Source organism: Leopardus geoffroyi, chromosome B4 (genome assembly GCF_018350155.1).
Source record: "Leopardus geoffroyi isolate Oge1 chromosome B4, O.geoffroyi_Oge1_pat1.0, whole genome shotgun sequence".
In the NCBI taxonomy this organism is placed as follows: Eukaryota; Metazoa; Chordata; class Mammalia; order Carnivora; family Felidae; genus Leopardus; species Leopardus geoffroyi.
Genome location: NC_059341.1, coordinates 71,304,674 through 71,322,163, shown reverse-complemented (window position 1 = coordinate 71,322,163; position 17,490 = coordinate 71,304,674). Strand labels below are relative to the sequence as shown.

General features: G+C 35.8%; 1 protein-coding gene across 3 annotated transcripts in view; it reads left to right on the top strand.

Annotated features, from left to right (window-relative positions):
* ADAMTS20 (ADAM metallopeptidase with thrombospondin type 1 motif 20) overlaps window positions 1-17,490 on the top strand; it is a 174,249-nt gene that overhangs the window by 102,234 nt on the left and 54,525 nt on the right. The gene's annotated exons all lie outside the window — the stretch shown is intronic.

The following is a 17,490-nucleotide window of genomic DNA, read 5'->3' as shown; positions in this document are numbered from 1 at the left end:
CTTTCCCCAAGTCAAAGCTTTACAATGTGATATGAACAAAAGTTCCAATTCCTATTAGAAGAGTAGGTCAAGTTCTAGTTCAGGCTGAAATGCCTCTCTGATGGAAAACGACAGGAAAGTTTAACATTATAGGAGGATCTTAAACTGCCGCATCACTTTGTTGGAACTAACGTCAACCTATTTTGCCATAGAAGGCATTCACATATTTACTTAGTAAAACATTGACCATCTATATCCAGGTAGTGTAACAGAAATCAAGACCGATTTCTTACTCCTATGGAGTTTTATAGTCTAGTTGGAGAGATTTGAAATAATATAGGAACTCACTATAAAAAGATACCTTTTTAGGTCAACTATCTTAGTGGAAATTCACCTTCTCTTTACTAGATCTGTTACGGTGTCCTTTATTTTTTTGACATTACAAGCCTAGTTCTTAATGAGGCTATGGATTGTTTCTTGGGGTTTTGTCCCAATTCGGAAAGCAGACTCCTAACCACTTAGAGGGTTAAATTGTAATGGCATTTATTTCCGAAGTACCTAAAATTGTTTCAGTGATATTTTTTGTTTGAGGGGTCAGCAGACTATGGCCCATAGATCAAATCTGGCCTATTGCCTATTTTTGTAAAAAAGTTTTATAGGAACAGTCATCCACACTTTTTTGTTTTCAAAGTATTACCCATGGCTGCTTTTGGTACTACAGTTATTGTAATAGAGACTGGCTCTTAAAGCCTGAAATATTTACTGTTTGGACCCTTTTGGGAAAAGTTTGCTGATGCCTGCTCTATGTAATAAACATAATGCTTTTTAAATTTGGCATAAAATACTGAAAGTTATAGACTATTAGAATTATAAATATTCATTTGGGGTCAGTTTTCAGTGTTTTTCATTCTTCAGTATTTTAAAACCTCCTACGAGGTTTGTCAGCCTTCTCTACATACTCGGTATCGTATTTACACAATTTCTTTCCAGCTTTGAGATACAATTGGCATAGAACGTTGTGTAAGTCTAAGGCATACAGTATCACACAATGTTTATATATTGTGTTGGAAGTCATCTAATACTGTATTCCGATATCTTTGTGTCCTGCTCTTTTTGTATGTAAATTGTAAGTGAGAAACCTGAATGTTCAGTAAGGTTGTGTGCATGGATAACTTTTTCAGCCTCACAAAAACCAATAACCAAGAAAATACCCAGTTACAAAAAAGTAACACAGAAGTACACAGTTCTTCATTACTGCGTGTCTATTCCAAAAGGATCTCACTGAATAATTCAGACTCTGCACTAGTGAGGAATCGTAGTGTCTTTTTCTCAGAAATTGAAGATGAAAACTTTAAAATCACAATGTTTATATCAGAGTTTTTACAAACTTATTTATTCACTTTTTATGGGTATAAAGTACACACATATTAAAGTGCCTGGATTTCTTTTATTATATGAAGAATTTTATTCCTTAAATTAGCCTTTTATATTAAAAGAGTTTAAGGGATCTGAAATGGTTTTTGTTGTTGTTGTTGTTGTTAGAACTAGATATAACCTTTTACCTCTTTGTGTTGCTACATATTAGCCAAACTTCAGAATACCTCTTATTAACATATCAGGTTAATGTTCTTTCAAGGGTAACTTTAATTTCAGCAGATCATATACACTAGGTTAGAAAATTACAAATGTGTGTGTATATGTATACATATACATACAGGAATGACATGAAATCTCAAACGTTTCATTTTAAAGTAAAATTGTAAAGTGTTAAATCATTTAAATGTGACTAGGAAGAAAGTTGTAAATACACATTTAGATTTGCTCCATCTTGTGGAAAATCTTGTAATTTATGAGCATGATTAAAGAAATAAATCTTAACATATGTCTGTTAATTTAATGACTATTTTTGTGATTAGTCCATGTGAAATGATTCTGTTTTAACCCTTGTTTATTAATGACACGTGTTGTGGCTTTGTGCTTTGCATAATTCGTATGTATGTTGTATTTTTACTACTTGGATCAATACCTGAAATGTTTTAAGTCTCTGAATAGATCCTGTATTGTAATGAAAGCCTCTTTTCTCTTGGTGCTGTTTTTCTTAAATTAACAAATCATTAATTTCTTATTAAACATTTAATTGTTGAATAGTACATGGTGTTAATAATTTGAGTTTTAAGCTATTAATATTTTAAATCTGTTAGAAACTAACATTGGCATTTTAAAAACAAGATCTATTGTTAAGCTATCAATTTTAAATACTAGAAGTTTTTATATTTCTATATATTATAAACAATAAAAATTTATGGTGTCACATTATTTAGTAAAAAATAGATGTGCTCATGACCAAGATGGTCCTTAAAAGGTGAGTAAAAGTTTTGTTTTTCTCTTCTGTTGCATGTCTATTAATGTTACATATGTAGTCAAACTGTTCTAGCAAATGCCCTTTAAGTAAATTCATAATAACTTATTTTCCCATTGTCTCTTTTAACGGGTTCATTTTCCTAGAATGCTTTTATTCTCTACATAAAATGAAGTCATGTTTGGTAAGAAAATAGGCATCCCATTGTGTTCTGGGTTAATGATCCAACAGAACTAAAGAACTTATTTTTTGTCTTTTTGTTAAGAATTGTTTTTTCCTCCAAAAACAAGACAAGTCATTAAAAAAATTTTTTTTTAATGTTTATTTTTGAGAGAGACAGAGGCAGAATGTGAGTGGGTTAGGGGCAGAGAGAGAGGGAGACAAAGAATGGGAAGCAGGCTCCAGGCTCCGAACTGTCAGCACAGAGCCTAATGCGGGGCTTGAACTCACAGAGCTGTGAGATCACGACCTGCGCTGAAGTCAGACGCTCAACCGACTGAGCCACCCAGGCACTCCCACGAGACAACTCATTAAAAAAAGACAGCTTGATATTTGAATCTTCTAGATTCTAGGACTTTCTCCCAAAGTGTTTCTTTTTTTAAATGTATACAGAGGCTTGTATCTGTAATCTCTAACGTGACAGAGAATGCAACCAAGAGAAGCACTTTTAGCAATGAGCATGTGGTACCAGCATAAACCTAGTAAATCTATACTGTCAAGTTCACAGTCTCCTGTAACAAAAGAACGTTGAGGGTCTCAGGGCAGGGATTGGGAGGCTTCTTCCACTGGGGCTCTCACTCTGGATGAAAGAAACTTGTTACTGCCTCTCCCTAAGGCCAGCAGCAGCCAGGGGAAAGGTAATGTGTCGGGAAATGGTTCAAGAAACTGTCAATTCTTTGTGGAGTGGAGAATTCAGTAAAACTATAGTAATTTATTTTCTTATATTTGGAAAAGATCTACATAACCGTAGTAAAAAGCTGGAAACCTATTTTATTCCACGTTATAGTTGAACATACTTTATCAGGAAGTATTAAACTGTTTCCATTTGTTACTATATCTTTCTACTATACATCATGGGCTGTCACCAAGGTAATGTGCATCCCCTACAGGTTAGACACTGGGCACTAGATAAATCAGGTACAATCCCTGCATACAAGAAGTTTTCAGTTTAGTGATGAATGTACTACATAAACAAATGGTCAGAATGCAGAATTGGATTCCTCTTTCATTTCAGTAACTATGTGATTTATAATATTGCAGACTCGTAATACTGGGACCTTAATACACTGTAATTATCCAATAATTAGTGATGAGGATTGTACTTGAGAACATAATTTTGACAGGTTTTTCTAGAAAGCCTAACTAGTAGGATATATTTCGTTATAACCTGGCAAGAAATGCGTGGTGTCCTAAGTCCCTATGTGAGAATTGTTTTTGCATAATTTGGGCATCTGCCTCCTTGATGTAGGTGGATTTCATGCCTCACCAAAAGGGAGAGCATGCACCAAGATAGAGGATGGTATAAAAATAATCTTGGAGACACAAATGGGCCTTGTAAGTTTAAAATGGAAAACCTAGAAAAAATTCAAGTGGATATATACTGATGAGATCATAAGAGACTTGTGTTTTATACTGAATGAAGTTAGAATGTTAACTCTAAAACAAAACATGAAATGGTGATAATTCTGTTTTTCTTTACACATCTGTATTAAAATGGACATGTGTTGATAATTCTGTATTCCCGGACATAATGGTTGGAATGTTTAAGAATCTCTGGAAATAGATTTTTAGATGTTTTATAAGACCATACTCTCAGTAGTCTACAATATCTCTGTACTCTGATTCTGTTTATGTAGGATATATAGGCATTGTTAATATTAGTGCATTTACATACCCTAATTGTATTTGTCAACTTTCAGTAGTTTGAGAAAACCATTTTAGTTCCTATATAATCACAGGAACAACAAAGGTTTTGACACTAATGTTGTAAAGAGTCTCTTTGACATTTTCTAGACTGTTCTCTATTTTGATCATAGGTAACATTTCTCAAATACATTACAAATCTATAAAACTGTTAATCTCATTTTTATTTCTTTAAATGCATATTTTCTTAATGTTTATTTTTTTTGAGAGTGGGAATGGGGAAGGGGCAAAGAGAGAGGGAGACACAGAATCTGAAGGAGGCTCCAGTCTCTGAGCTGTCAGCACAGAGCCCAACTTGGGGCTTGAACTCACGGACTTGGGAGATCATGACCTGAGCCAAAGTTGGATGCTTAACTGACTGAGCCACCCAGGCGCCTCAGGAGTAATTTCATTTTTAAAAAGGGGTAGGATAGGGGCGCCTGGGTGGCGCAGTCGGTTAAGCGTCCGACTTCAGCCAGGTCACGATCTCGCGGTCCGTGAGTTCGAGCCCCGCGTCGGGCTCTGGGCTTGATGGCTCAGAGCCTGGAGCCTGTTTCCGATTCTGTGTCTCCCTCTCTCTCTGCCCCTCCCCCGTTCATGCTCTGTCTCTCTCTGTCCCAAAAATAAATAAACGTTGAAAAAAAAAATTAAAAAAAAAAAAAAGGGGTAGGATAATGGGGATTAAGGAGTGCACTTGTGATGAGTACTGCATGAAGTATGGAATTGTTGAATCACTCTATTGTATCCCTGAAATGAATGTAACACTTTGTTAATGAGACTGGAATTAAAAAAAATTTTTTTAAGGGAATACTGGCTGTCTCAGTTAAGCATCTGACTTGGTTTCAGCTCAGGTCATGATCTTGTGGCTTTGTGGGTTCCAGCCCCACACTGGGCTCTGCTTTGGCAGCATGGAGCCTTCTTGAGATTCTCTGTCTCCCTCTCTCTCTGCCTCTTCCCTGCTTGTGCTGGCTCAAAATAAAAAAGTAGGATGGTGTTTCATTAGTTTTGAAAATCTTGGTTCAACACTGTTACAGAAGTTCAAAATTCTGGTTTATCCCAATATGTGACTTCCGTAGCTTCCATAGCTGAAAAAATTATTTCACGGAAATACATACCTTCTTACAGAAAAAAGTTTATCACTGGGTGTTTCTGTTGTATATTAGTAACTGACTTTAAGTATAATTACCGATTATACAAAAAAAATTGTAACAAATTTTCACTTTCTATAATGTCTTTCAGCTCTTGAAAAGTACTAGAATGAATTCTATATTTTTCAAGTTTGTAATTTTGCTTTATTTCAGTAGAGTGGACACAGGGTATTGGTTCAGGAGTACACTACCATGATTCTACAGCTCTATACTGTGCTGTGCTCACCACAAGTGTGGCTATGACCTGTCACATACAGTGCTATTATAACACTATTGACTGTATTCCTTATCTGAGGGACTTCTTCATTCCATAATTGGAAGCCAATACCCACTACTTCCTTTCACCCATTTTGCCTCTTCCCCCTCAGGCAGTCACGGTTTGCCCTCTGTATTTATGGGTTTGTTTCTGCTTAGTAGTTTTGCTTTTAAGATTCCACATATAAGTATCATAACATTTGCCCTTGACTTCTTTGGCTTAGCATGATACCTTCTAGATCCTTCCATGTTGTCACAAATGGCAAGATCTTACCCTTTTTATGGCAGAGTGATATTCCATTGTGTGTATGTACCACATCTTTATCCATCAGTGGACACTTAGGTAGCTTCTATGTATTGGTTGTTGTAGATGCTTCAATGGACATAAGGATGCATATAGCTTTTTGAATTAATATTTTCATTTTGGAGGGAACAAATATCAATAATGGAATAACCAGATCTTATGGTGGTTCTATTTTAATCTCTCAAGGACCCTCCATACTATTTTCTATGGTGGCTGCATCAGTTTACAAGGGTTCCTTTTTCTCCATGCCTGAGCCAACACTTACCAAAAGACTTGTATCAAAAAGATAAGTGTAAGGTGACATCTCCTTGTGGTTTTGATTTGATTTCCCTGATAAGCGATATTGAACATTGTTTCATGTGCCTGTTGGTCATCTTGGGAAGAATGTCTCTTCAGGTGCTCTGCCCATTTTTAATTGGATGATTCTTGTGGTGTTTTGTAACTTTGTATTTTTGCTTTACCAAATAGTGTTAAAACTCAAACTTCAAAAGATTTGGATATGCCATTTAAACAGATCAGAAAATTTTGCTTGAAAACTTTAAAAATATACATTTGAAAAATTTGATAGTTGATATATTTATGGTAACAAATCACATAATACTAGAAACACTTCAAATGTTTTAAAAATGTTCTAAGAAGAAGAAACTTCCAAAAACCATTGCTCTTTCTTCCATTCTTAGGTGTCTAAAGGAAAAATTATGGGTCTGTTTTTTAAAGTAGTAGATATTATACTCATTATAGAAAAATTTGGAACAAGCCTTTTTGTAATGGATTATCAAAGGGGCTCATAAAGATGAATTACTAATTTGAACACAGCCAACAAAACTCTGTGGGCCTAAAACAAAGGTTTGTCACGACTGAGTGTTGGGTCTATACATATAATCCACTTATCATCTTAAGTGGGCAGGTATGAACTGCAGGTGGTACCCAAAGCAGAATGGCAGAGAGATCCATCAGGATACCTAAAGTAGGTTACGTGTCAGGTTGGCAAACAAATATAAACAAATTGTAAGAAATTTTGTTGGTGCTCTGTTGAATCACCTTGCCACCTCAGACTTGTAAAAGACTTCATGCCTCATAGAAATTTATGATTATCTAAAGTTTAGTAACCTCCCTAAAACTTCCTAATTACAGCAGATTGGAGTTACCTTTATTTCCATAGAAACCATCTGCTTCCTGGTTGTACTCCCTCTCCCATCCCCAAGATTATTCTTAAGCTCCTGCACCAATTTGCCTCAACCCTAAATCTAGTAGGATGTGTTTAAGAAGGTACTTTATCACATCATATTGTAATGGGACCTTTGTACTAAGTCTCCTACATCATGATATATATTTGTGAGAGATGAAATACTGCAAAGTTCTGGTAGCCCATATGAGTTCTACCAGTTGTTAACGAAGTTCTAAAGTGATCTTCTAAGACTGTCCTGAATTTTTATTTTCCTGGGTTTTTATTTTGCAGTTGTGACCCGGGGAAACTCAGATTGTGGAAGTAACTATGAAGGGAATGGGTGCCACTGAACTGACAAAAAAAAAAAAAAAAAAATCCTCTATCCATTCAAGATCATTAAAAGGCTGTCTGTATCAGGCACTAGGTTAGGAATTGTAGAAAACTAAAGATAATATCTTCTCAAGGGACTCTCACAGTTCATGCAAAAAAAAAAACAAAACAAAAAAAAAAAAATAAGGCAAGACACATGTTAGGGGAAGTCAGGAAGTAAACTTTCAGTTGCAGGTATTGGCCTTGACAGGTAGAACTTGGGTAGGAGACCATTCCTTAGCAATGCCAGACACCAGAAACAGTGGCTCATTTCAGAGAGGAGGTTTGGAAATATGACTTGGGCAATCAAAGACCAATACCATGTGATTTCACTTCTATGTGGAATTTAAGAAACATTAACGTGGGGTAGGGGGGAAAGAGGCAAACCAAGAAATGGACTCACAGAACAAACTGATGGTTACCTGAGGGGAGGTGGGTGGGGAGATGGCTTAAATAGGTGATGGGGATTAAGGGAGGGCACTTGGGATGAGCACTGGGTGTTGTATGCAAGTGTTGAATCACTAAATTGTGCACATGAAACTAATACCACACTGTGAACTAAATGGCGTTTAAACCTTGAAAAATATACGACTTGAGATTCTATCATGGGGGATCAATAGGGATCATGTTTGAGATTTTTAAAAATTTAAAAATTCTGTAAATGTATTAAATCATTGAATTTTTCGGAGTGGGTGTGAAAGCTATGTTCTAGGAAGATTATCAGACAATCCTCATCATAAAATATAAGCACATTGAAAATAAGACAGGTTGGAGATGGGAAGTCCAAGAGGGGGATCTTTTTAAGGGTGATGATTTAGGGACCATTCAGTTATTTACATATGTATAGTTACAACTTTCAAGTTGTAGGGAAGGAGCCAGTAGAGGTATTGATGGGACTATTTTTGGTCAAAAGGTGAGATGGCATTTGGAGGATGGAAGGAAAAGATACACAAGAGAACATCCTGTGAAGAAATTTATTGTCCAGACAATAAAGAGAAAAGTCCATCAAGTCTTCTCAGTCGAGAAGTTACTTTGAGAGCCCTAGGGTTACAAACTGCAGATTGATGGTGCATTTGATGGTGCATAAGCTGGTTTTGTATTAGTCTTACATAAGGGAATATATTCTTGACTTCACCAAGAGAAATGTAAACTTTCTTTTACCAGAAGAGTTTGGAGAGAGGTCATTAATCTCAAGCCTTCTGCAATTTACATATTAAGTTTATCCTAGATCTTGTGGTATGGAGTACCATTGTGGTGGTAGAATGTCTAGGTTTGGATCAAGACTCCTATGAATTCACTGAGTGTGCTATGGCAAGTTAACATGTCAAGAAACAAGATTTAATTTTCTTGGCATAAAAACAGTGACTACCAAAAAACGGTTTTTAGAGTTAAATGGAACAATAGGTAAGGTGGTTGTCATTCAGGCCCATTACCTAAATACTTGATATATTTTGCTTAATATCACTTACTAATAATTCTTTTACTTCAAGAGCTAAAAACCCTAATACTGTATAAGGCTAATAACACATTGAACAATCTGAAATAAGATCTAAAGCAAGTTATACTCTAGTATAAGAGAAATCAATTTGGACTAGGGTTTTAAGTAAACTTTTATGGAAATGTGACATCCAGCAAAATTTTAATTTTTTTTAATATTTATTTTTGAGAGAGTGCGAGCAGGGAAGGGGCAGAAAGGGAGACACAGAATCCAAAGCAGTTCCAGGCCTTGAGCTGTCAGCACAGAACCTGACACGGGGCTCCAACTCAGGGACTGCATGATCATGACCTGAGCCAAAGTCAGATGCTTAACCGACTGAGCCACCCAGGCACCCCTATCCAGCAAAATTTTAAAGATCCAGTTTGATGAATTTTCCAAAGTGAACACACCTGTGTAGTCAGCACCTAAATCAATATCCACTCCCTAGAAATTCCCCATATACCCTATTGTAGTCACTGCCCCCCCCCCCAACGAGGGTAACCTGTATTCAGACATGAAATATTATAGATAAGTTTGTCTGCCTTTGAACCTTACATGAATAGAACTTGGATAAATTGAGAGTCACAAAATTGAGATTCATGTTGTAATTGTGATTTGTCATTGCAATCTAGTATGAATATACAATTGTACGACATACGGATATGATTTATATGGTTATCCAGCTGGTAAGCATTTAGAGTTGTTTTAAATTTGAGACTTACAAATAATGCTGTTAACATTTCTCGCCTGTGATTTTGGCCAACATGTATGCAGACCTGTTCGATATGTAGACAGGAGTTGAATCTTAGTGTATGCACATGCTTGGGTTTAGTAAATATTTTCTGAGGATGGTTGAATGAGAATTCTAGTTATCCGCATCCTTGTCAACACTTGATATTATCAGCCTTTTCCTTTTGAATCTTTGGGAATTTCTATTTAATTCATTCAATAGATATTTACGTGGTGGTTACTGTGTGTTAGGGATATTTACAGAGCACTTGCTACAGTGGAGAACAATAGGAATGGATCAGGAGATTAGATATTACATCTTACAACTAGTAAAGACTAAAAAAGCATACTTTGTTTACAGTAGCTTTATTTACAATTGCCAAAAATTGGAAGCAACAAAAATTTCCTTTAGTTGGTGAGTGGATAAATTGTGGTATATTCAGGCAATGGAATATTATTCAGCACTAAAAGGAAGTGAGTTACCAGACTATAGAATATATGGAGGAAATTTACATGCATATTACACATGAAGCAATAGCCCCAAGAGCCAATAACCTTCCTTGGAATTTTCCACCAAGCCTCTTTGTACTTCTAGTAGCTGGAAGTGCCTAGCATCCTGCCAGCCTCTGACATCTTAATAATACCAAATATTTTTGGTTAGTTTTTCTGATCCTTTTTGGACTTCTCCTTCCTCATCCCGTTCCACAATTGTATAAGGACTAATTTGTATAATATAATTCATATTTCATAATACAGTGGTTTTCCTTTCCAGTTTGAAACTTTACAGGTACAACAGACATAATTTTAAAACTATGTAGAAAAGGAAGGGTATAATTAATAAACACTAGGGGTTGCAGTTGTCCCTAAAAAAGGAGGGAAGGGTGCTGTTGTGAGACACACTTGGAAGGCTTTGGAAGTCTTAATATCCTGTGTCTTGACTTGGAAGGTAGACATTTTGTAGCATTTTTATTTTATTAAAGCACACAAGTATTTAATATATCAATATACTGATAAACATACTGCTGTTGCTTACTATCTGGAAATGATTTTAATGACGGAGTATGAAAAAACCAAGTATAAGAAAAAGCAATGAAAACAAACTAGATATTATTGAAGCAAATTGAAATTCTTTTATGACAAATATTGGTTTTTCTTGGCTCTTTTCAATATGACTTGAAATCTATATTAATAATTATGTAAACTAAATATGAAATAAGCCTTTATGCAAATTATAAAGTAAACATTTTATGAGCTGATAAAAATGAGTCATGTAAGAATTTTAGAGAAGGCTAAAAAGTTGGGCAGATATAAATGCCTTTTTTTTTTGAGCTATATTTTTTTTTTTAATTTTTTTTTTTTTTCAATGTTTATTTATTTTTGGGACAGAGAGAGACAGAGCATGAACAGGGGAGGGTCAGAGAGAGAGGGAGACACAGAATCGGAAACAGGCTCCAGGCTCTGAGCCATCAACCCAGAGCCTGACGCGGGGCTCGAACTCACAGACCGCGAGATCGTGACCTGGCTGAAGTCAGACGCTTAACCGACTGCGCCACCCAGGCGCCCCTGAGCTATATTTTTTTTGTTTTTTCCTCAAGTTTTCATTTAAATTCCAGTTAGCATACAATATGAGTTTCAAGTACAAAATTTAGTGATTCATCACTTACATACAATACCCAATGCTCATTACAACAGGTAGAGATGATTATCATTTATTTTTGGGACAAATGTTCCTTTTAATGGGATTTTATTTAACAACAAATACTATAGTTCCAACACTAGTTCCAAAATATACATAAATGAAAATATTGTATCAAACATTTAGATTTCCGTGTAACGTAACTTTGGTGCAATTATTAAAATTGTCAGAACAAGACTCACAGTAGTATCATTTCTATTACTAGCTTGTAATTTTTTTCAGGGTATAAACATCTATTTATGAAAGTTTTCTTCTGTTACAGTAGATTTTATCCTAAACCCAAATATAATTGATAGGTAGAACCAGAAACCATTTTGTATGATTAATTAGACCATTAAGTATAGGGTAAGAATTAAAGATAGTGTAAATTAAGATGCAAATTATATTGTGTAAATGATATATTTTTAGGAGAATGAAAGAATAAAAGGAAATTTATACTCCCACATTAATAAAAAATGACTCCCTATTCTGCCACCAGAGAGAGTTCCCATTTTTCCATCTGATGGAAAGTTCTTTACTGTTGATTTCTGGGCTTTGGCAAGATTTTCACGTCTAGTAATATGGAAATTAATCAGGCATGGCTCCGTCCTCACTCCCGGCATTTCTTAAGTGTCAGGGAACAGGCTCAAACCCAGTAGCTCATATGGGCTCCCACCTCCATACCAGCCCCTCTGCTGAAATTGGTAAGTTCTCAATTTCAGGTGAAACCAGGAAGAGGCCCTTATCTCTGTTGATCCACAGGGCACCCCACAGCAGCAAAACAACAAAAATCTTGAAGAAAGAGCTCTGTTACATGAAGCTTTCCTCTGTTATTTTTGTAGAACAAAATTCAACTCTATCTCATTCAGATAAAACAGATTGCATATTTAAAAGATCTTCATATACAGTTGCTCACAAGTTTTTCTCGACATAGTATTTATTCACTCGTTCAGTACATAAATGTGCTTCCGTTCTTAGGTTTAGTATTATAATTCAACATCTTTAATGTGTGGGCATATTTTGGTAGGAATTCTAGCTATTTTTGCTAGAAAATAATTTATGCATAAATTTATGCATGAAAATCATCCCAATATCCAATTTTATTAAGGTATTCTCTTTATTTAGATACAGTAATGTAGGTCATTTATGCATAATTTATGCATGAATATCATCCCAATATCCAATCTTATTAAGATATTCCCTTTATTTAGATACAGTAATGTAGGTCAGTTAAGATTATGGTTTATATTGACAGCTTTGGAGATTTTTTTGCATTTTCTGAAATATTTAGATTTTTGTCACTTTCCAACTATGAGAATATTTTATAGTTTTTAAGTCAAAACATGGGGAAAACTTGTAAGTCTCATACACTGGGAAAATATTTTTTCATATATTTTTTAATGCTCAGGAAAACTCTAGAGAACTTAAAAGAGAAATTAGATCTTAGCTTGTGGTTATAATAAAAAGCAGATTCTTTTTGGAAGCCTATTTTCTCAGAAACTGATATTTTGAAGTCTGGGAATAACTTCAGGATTTCATTCAGGTAATTGATGTCATAGTAAAAGGCAATATAAACCAGATTTATTTGATAATTCTTGAGAACTAAAGAATGGCATATTCTTCTTATCAAAGATGCTCAGTAATAAGATGCCCAATAATTCAGGTATGAAGTTTGCATCTTCTCATTTGAGCAAATAATAGACTTTATCAATCCTTTACATACATATATAAAGAGTTAAATTGTGGTTCTTAAAATATTTGAAAACCACTGGTTTTTTTTTTTTTTGGTATCACATCTTTAAAATTAGGAGAGAATTCCAATTTTTTTATCCTTCTACACAAAACATAAATTCAACAATTTTCTCAACTGAAGTATACGTAGTTTTCATGTCTAGCAAATCTTTAAATTGGAGACCATACTGCACAGCACAGGAAAAGTATGATTGGTTTTCATTTTGAGCTGAGACTGATATATATGAAATATTCACCTGTAATTCTTTCTGCACACTGAAGTAAGAATGTATTAAATTCCTCCTCCACAGGACAAATATTTGAAGACAACCATTCATCTGTTCTCCTGGTTAAATGTATCTATTTAACCATCCCGGTCTCCTTTGTTATTACTCTCAAAATCTGGCATTTAGAATTTGTTAGCAAAATGGTCAACTGTAAGGAATAGCTGTAAAGAATAATGCCCCCCTTGGTGTGAATGCTGCACCCAATATATTCAGTATTGCATCCGATTTGTTTTATTTTAGCACGAGTGAGGGGAGAGGCAGAGGGAGGGAGGGAAGGAGAGAGAGAAGAGAGCGAGGAGAACATTAAGCAGGCTCCATGCTTAGTGAGGAGCCTGCTGTGGGGCTTGATTCCATGACCCTGGAATCATAACCCGAGCTGAAATCGAGTTTGACATTTAACTGACTGAGCCACCCAGGTATCCCTCAAATTTGTTTTTAGCAGTCCCCCAGTTTTCTTATACCAATCTTACATCAGTATAAGCCTATATGTATCACATGTGATGATTCTTAATCATTTTATCCTTAGCAGTAAATATTTTTAAGCCAAGATGTACTTTTATTTCTTCCCTAATAACCTCAATTCATTTACTCTTTAATTCTCATATCTGAGGGTTTTTTTTTTAGTTTTTTAATTTAAATCTCATATCTGACTTTTAAATAAGTTCTCTCAACTTCATATCACAAGTAAATCAAGAAGTATGCCTTCCATGTATTTATAAAGTACCTACTAGTGTCCCCAACAGGGTGGATCTAGAGCTCTAGAACATACCTTTAGAAACAACTCTCCAGTTTGCCCTTAATCTCCATTAATGAGCCAAATATCACTGATTATAGTTTTGAATAGTCTTATTGATGTGACATGTGTACATAGTTAAGATATGGTGCTAAAATGTTGATTAAAAAAAGCTATCTCCTGGTACAGTGTTTCCTGCCCCAGAAATAATCTTTAAATCCTTTGATTTGTTTTCTTCCATATTTCCAATTCATAGGCTTTTTCTGCTATTTCTTGATGCATCAAAAAACATCACCTATTGGCTTCATTTAATAGAGGTTGAGACTTTAACTCTCAAACTTTTTTTTTTAATGTTTATTTTTGAGACATGGGGTGGGGGGGGTGCGCGGAAGGGCAGAGAGAGAGGGAGATACAGAATCCAAAGCAGGCTCCAGGCACTGAGCTGTCAGCACAGAGCCCGATGCGGGGCTTGAAATAGTCAACCGTGAGATCATGACCTGTCAGACGTTCAACTGACTGAGCCACCCAGGCTCCCCAAGACTTTAACTCTCTTAAATGACCAATAATTCTATAATCCTATAAGCCTATCTTCCAAATAAATTTCAGTTAATACTACACCTTCTGCCAGTGTCTACACTGTAGTGTATTTTGAAGTACTCCTTTCTTACAGAACTCTTTAATTTCCCTGGAGTTAATATAGCTTTGCTTAAAAATTTGCTTAGATTTTTGACGTTCAATCACTATTCTTTCTTTCAAGTGCCTGAACAGGTAGGTATGTAAAATCTCCATGAACATTTTTTTTTCTAAAATGCCCAGATATTTCCTTTTACCTAGACTTGTTGCAGAGATCTCCCTCCAAAATAAAATCTTCCTCCTATCATCTGGACTTAACCCTGTCGTACCAGTCTCTGATCCTGTGAAAGTCGTTTCACTCATCTTCAATTTTGACGACTTTTTCGTGCATCACATATTTCTTTTTAACATTTACTCTCTAGGGACGCCTGGGTGGCCCAGTCAGTTAAGAGTCTGACTTCGGCTCAGGTCATGATCTGGCAGTTTGTGAGTTCCAGCCCCAGGTTGGGCTCTGCTGACAGCTCAGGACCTGGAGCTACTTTGGATTCCTGTCTCTCTGCCCCTCCCCCGCTCACGCTCTGTCTCTCTCTCTCTCTCTCTCTCTCTCAAAAATAAACATTTAAAAATTTTTTAGAAAGTTACTCTCTGAAACACTTTTATCCATGTCTTCTTAAGAAAAATGAGGGGGCGCCTGGGTGGCTCAGTCAGTTGAGCATCCGACTTCAGCTCAGGTCATGATCTCATGGTCTGTGAGTTCGAGCCCTGCATCGGGCTCTGTGCTGACAGCTCAGAGCCTGGAATCTGCTTTGGATTCTGTGTCTCCTTCGCCCTCTGCCCCTCCCCCACTCATGCTCTGTCTCTGTCTCTCTCTCTCTCTCTCTCTCTCTCTCTGTCAAAAATAAGCATTAAAAAAAAAATTAAAAAGAAAAATGAGACAGAACACTTTTCCATCTTGTAAACCTGAAGCGTTAATCTTCATATTTGATTAATAATTTGAATGGCTATAGAATTCTAGTTTGAGAATAATTTCCCTCAATTTTTTTCCATAATTTTTAAGTATAATTAACATTCAGTGTTATATTTTCAGGTGTGCAACACAATTCAATAATTTCATACATTAGTGCTCATGACAATAAATGTACTCTTAATCCTTTTTATCTATTTCACCCATCCCCCCACCCACCTCCCTTCTGGCAGCCACCAATGCTCTGTATTTGAGTGGGGGTTTTCTTGTCTCCTTTTTTTGTTGTTGTTGTTTCCTAAATTCCACATATGAGTGAAATCATATGGTATTTGTCTGTCTGACTTATTGCACTTAGTGTTACACCCTCTAGGTTCATCCATGTTGCTGCAAAAGCAATATCTCATTCATTTTTATAGCTGAGTAACATTCTAGTGTGTATACACACAACGTCTTGATCCATTCATCTATGGATGGACACTTAGGCTGCTTTCATATCTTGGCTATTGTCAGTAATGCTGCAGTAAACATACGGGTGCATATATCTTTTCAAATTAGTGTGCTGTACTTTTTGTAGCTTCCGTATTTTGCAATTGGAAGTTTGTACCTCTTAATCCCCTTTCTCTTTCACCCATTCTCCCACCCACTCCCTCTGGCAACCACCATTTTGTTCTGTATATTTAAGAGTCTGGTGTACAGGTTTGTTTGTCTTAGATCTTACACATGAGTGAAATAAAATTTACCTTAGAATTTGTAAGGCATCTTCTAGCATTCTGACCTATTTATTGAGATCTAGTGATTCTGAATTCTAATCTGTTTTTTGTGCCCTTATCTTTATACTTTTGCTGCTGAGGCTTTTGGTATCTTTATCCCTGTCATTCTAATATTTCATGATGAGGTGACTTTATATGTTTAAAATTCAGTTTTCTAGCCATTTTGTGGGCCCTAACATTAAGGATACTTGTAATCAGAAAATTGGTTGTATTTTTTTAAATAATTTCTATGCAGTGGTTTTCTTTATTGAACTCATTCTAGTGGAAGGTTGGTATTCTTGGATTTATCCTCTAATTCTCTTTTTATTCTCCTATCTTTGTCATTTGGTTTCACACACTGGGAAACTGTCAATGTCTATACCTTCTCTTGAGTTATTTTAGTTATGTTTTTAATTATCAGAAGGTTTTTCTTTGCATTCTAATTGCTTCCGGGTCATAGTATTCTACTCTTATTTCTTCCATACAACATCTATTTTCTTATATTAATTACAGTTTTTTTGAGGCGCAATTCCTGATTATCTCTTTAACCTTCATACACTTTCTTTAGGGTGAGGGTGGGAGTGGTTTTCTGATTTTCCTATTGACGATTTCCTCCAAAAGTTGATGATTTTCTGCAGCTCCTTATTATTTAAAAATAAGGCACTAGAGAATTGATTGGAAACTCTGCATTTGCATAGAGTTTAATGACTGAGTTTCCCTGTCAGTCAGTTCTTGAAGGTCTGTTCTCTTGGAGACCCAGTTTCTCAGAGAAGGACCCTCTAATGCCCTACCTGCGAGCAAGAGAAATATGGGCAGAGAGGCTGAGTAAGGCTCAAGAGTTCAACGTGTGGAATTCCATTATTTTTTCATCAATCATCTCCAATTCAAGAGCCTCCCTCCCCACCCCCCACCCCATTTAATTTCTTCAGAGAAGCCTCTGATCTGGCCAATGAGGAATGTATCCAGTGCTGAGCCTCTTGGCCCTGAAGGTACGAGTTTGTCTTCCTTCCTATTGGTCTTCTTCATTCCCTTTATCCTCTTTAGATCTTCCAAAGTTACTGAAATCTATTTGATTCACTCTGACTTTG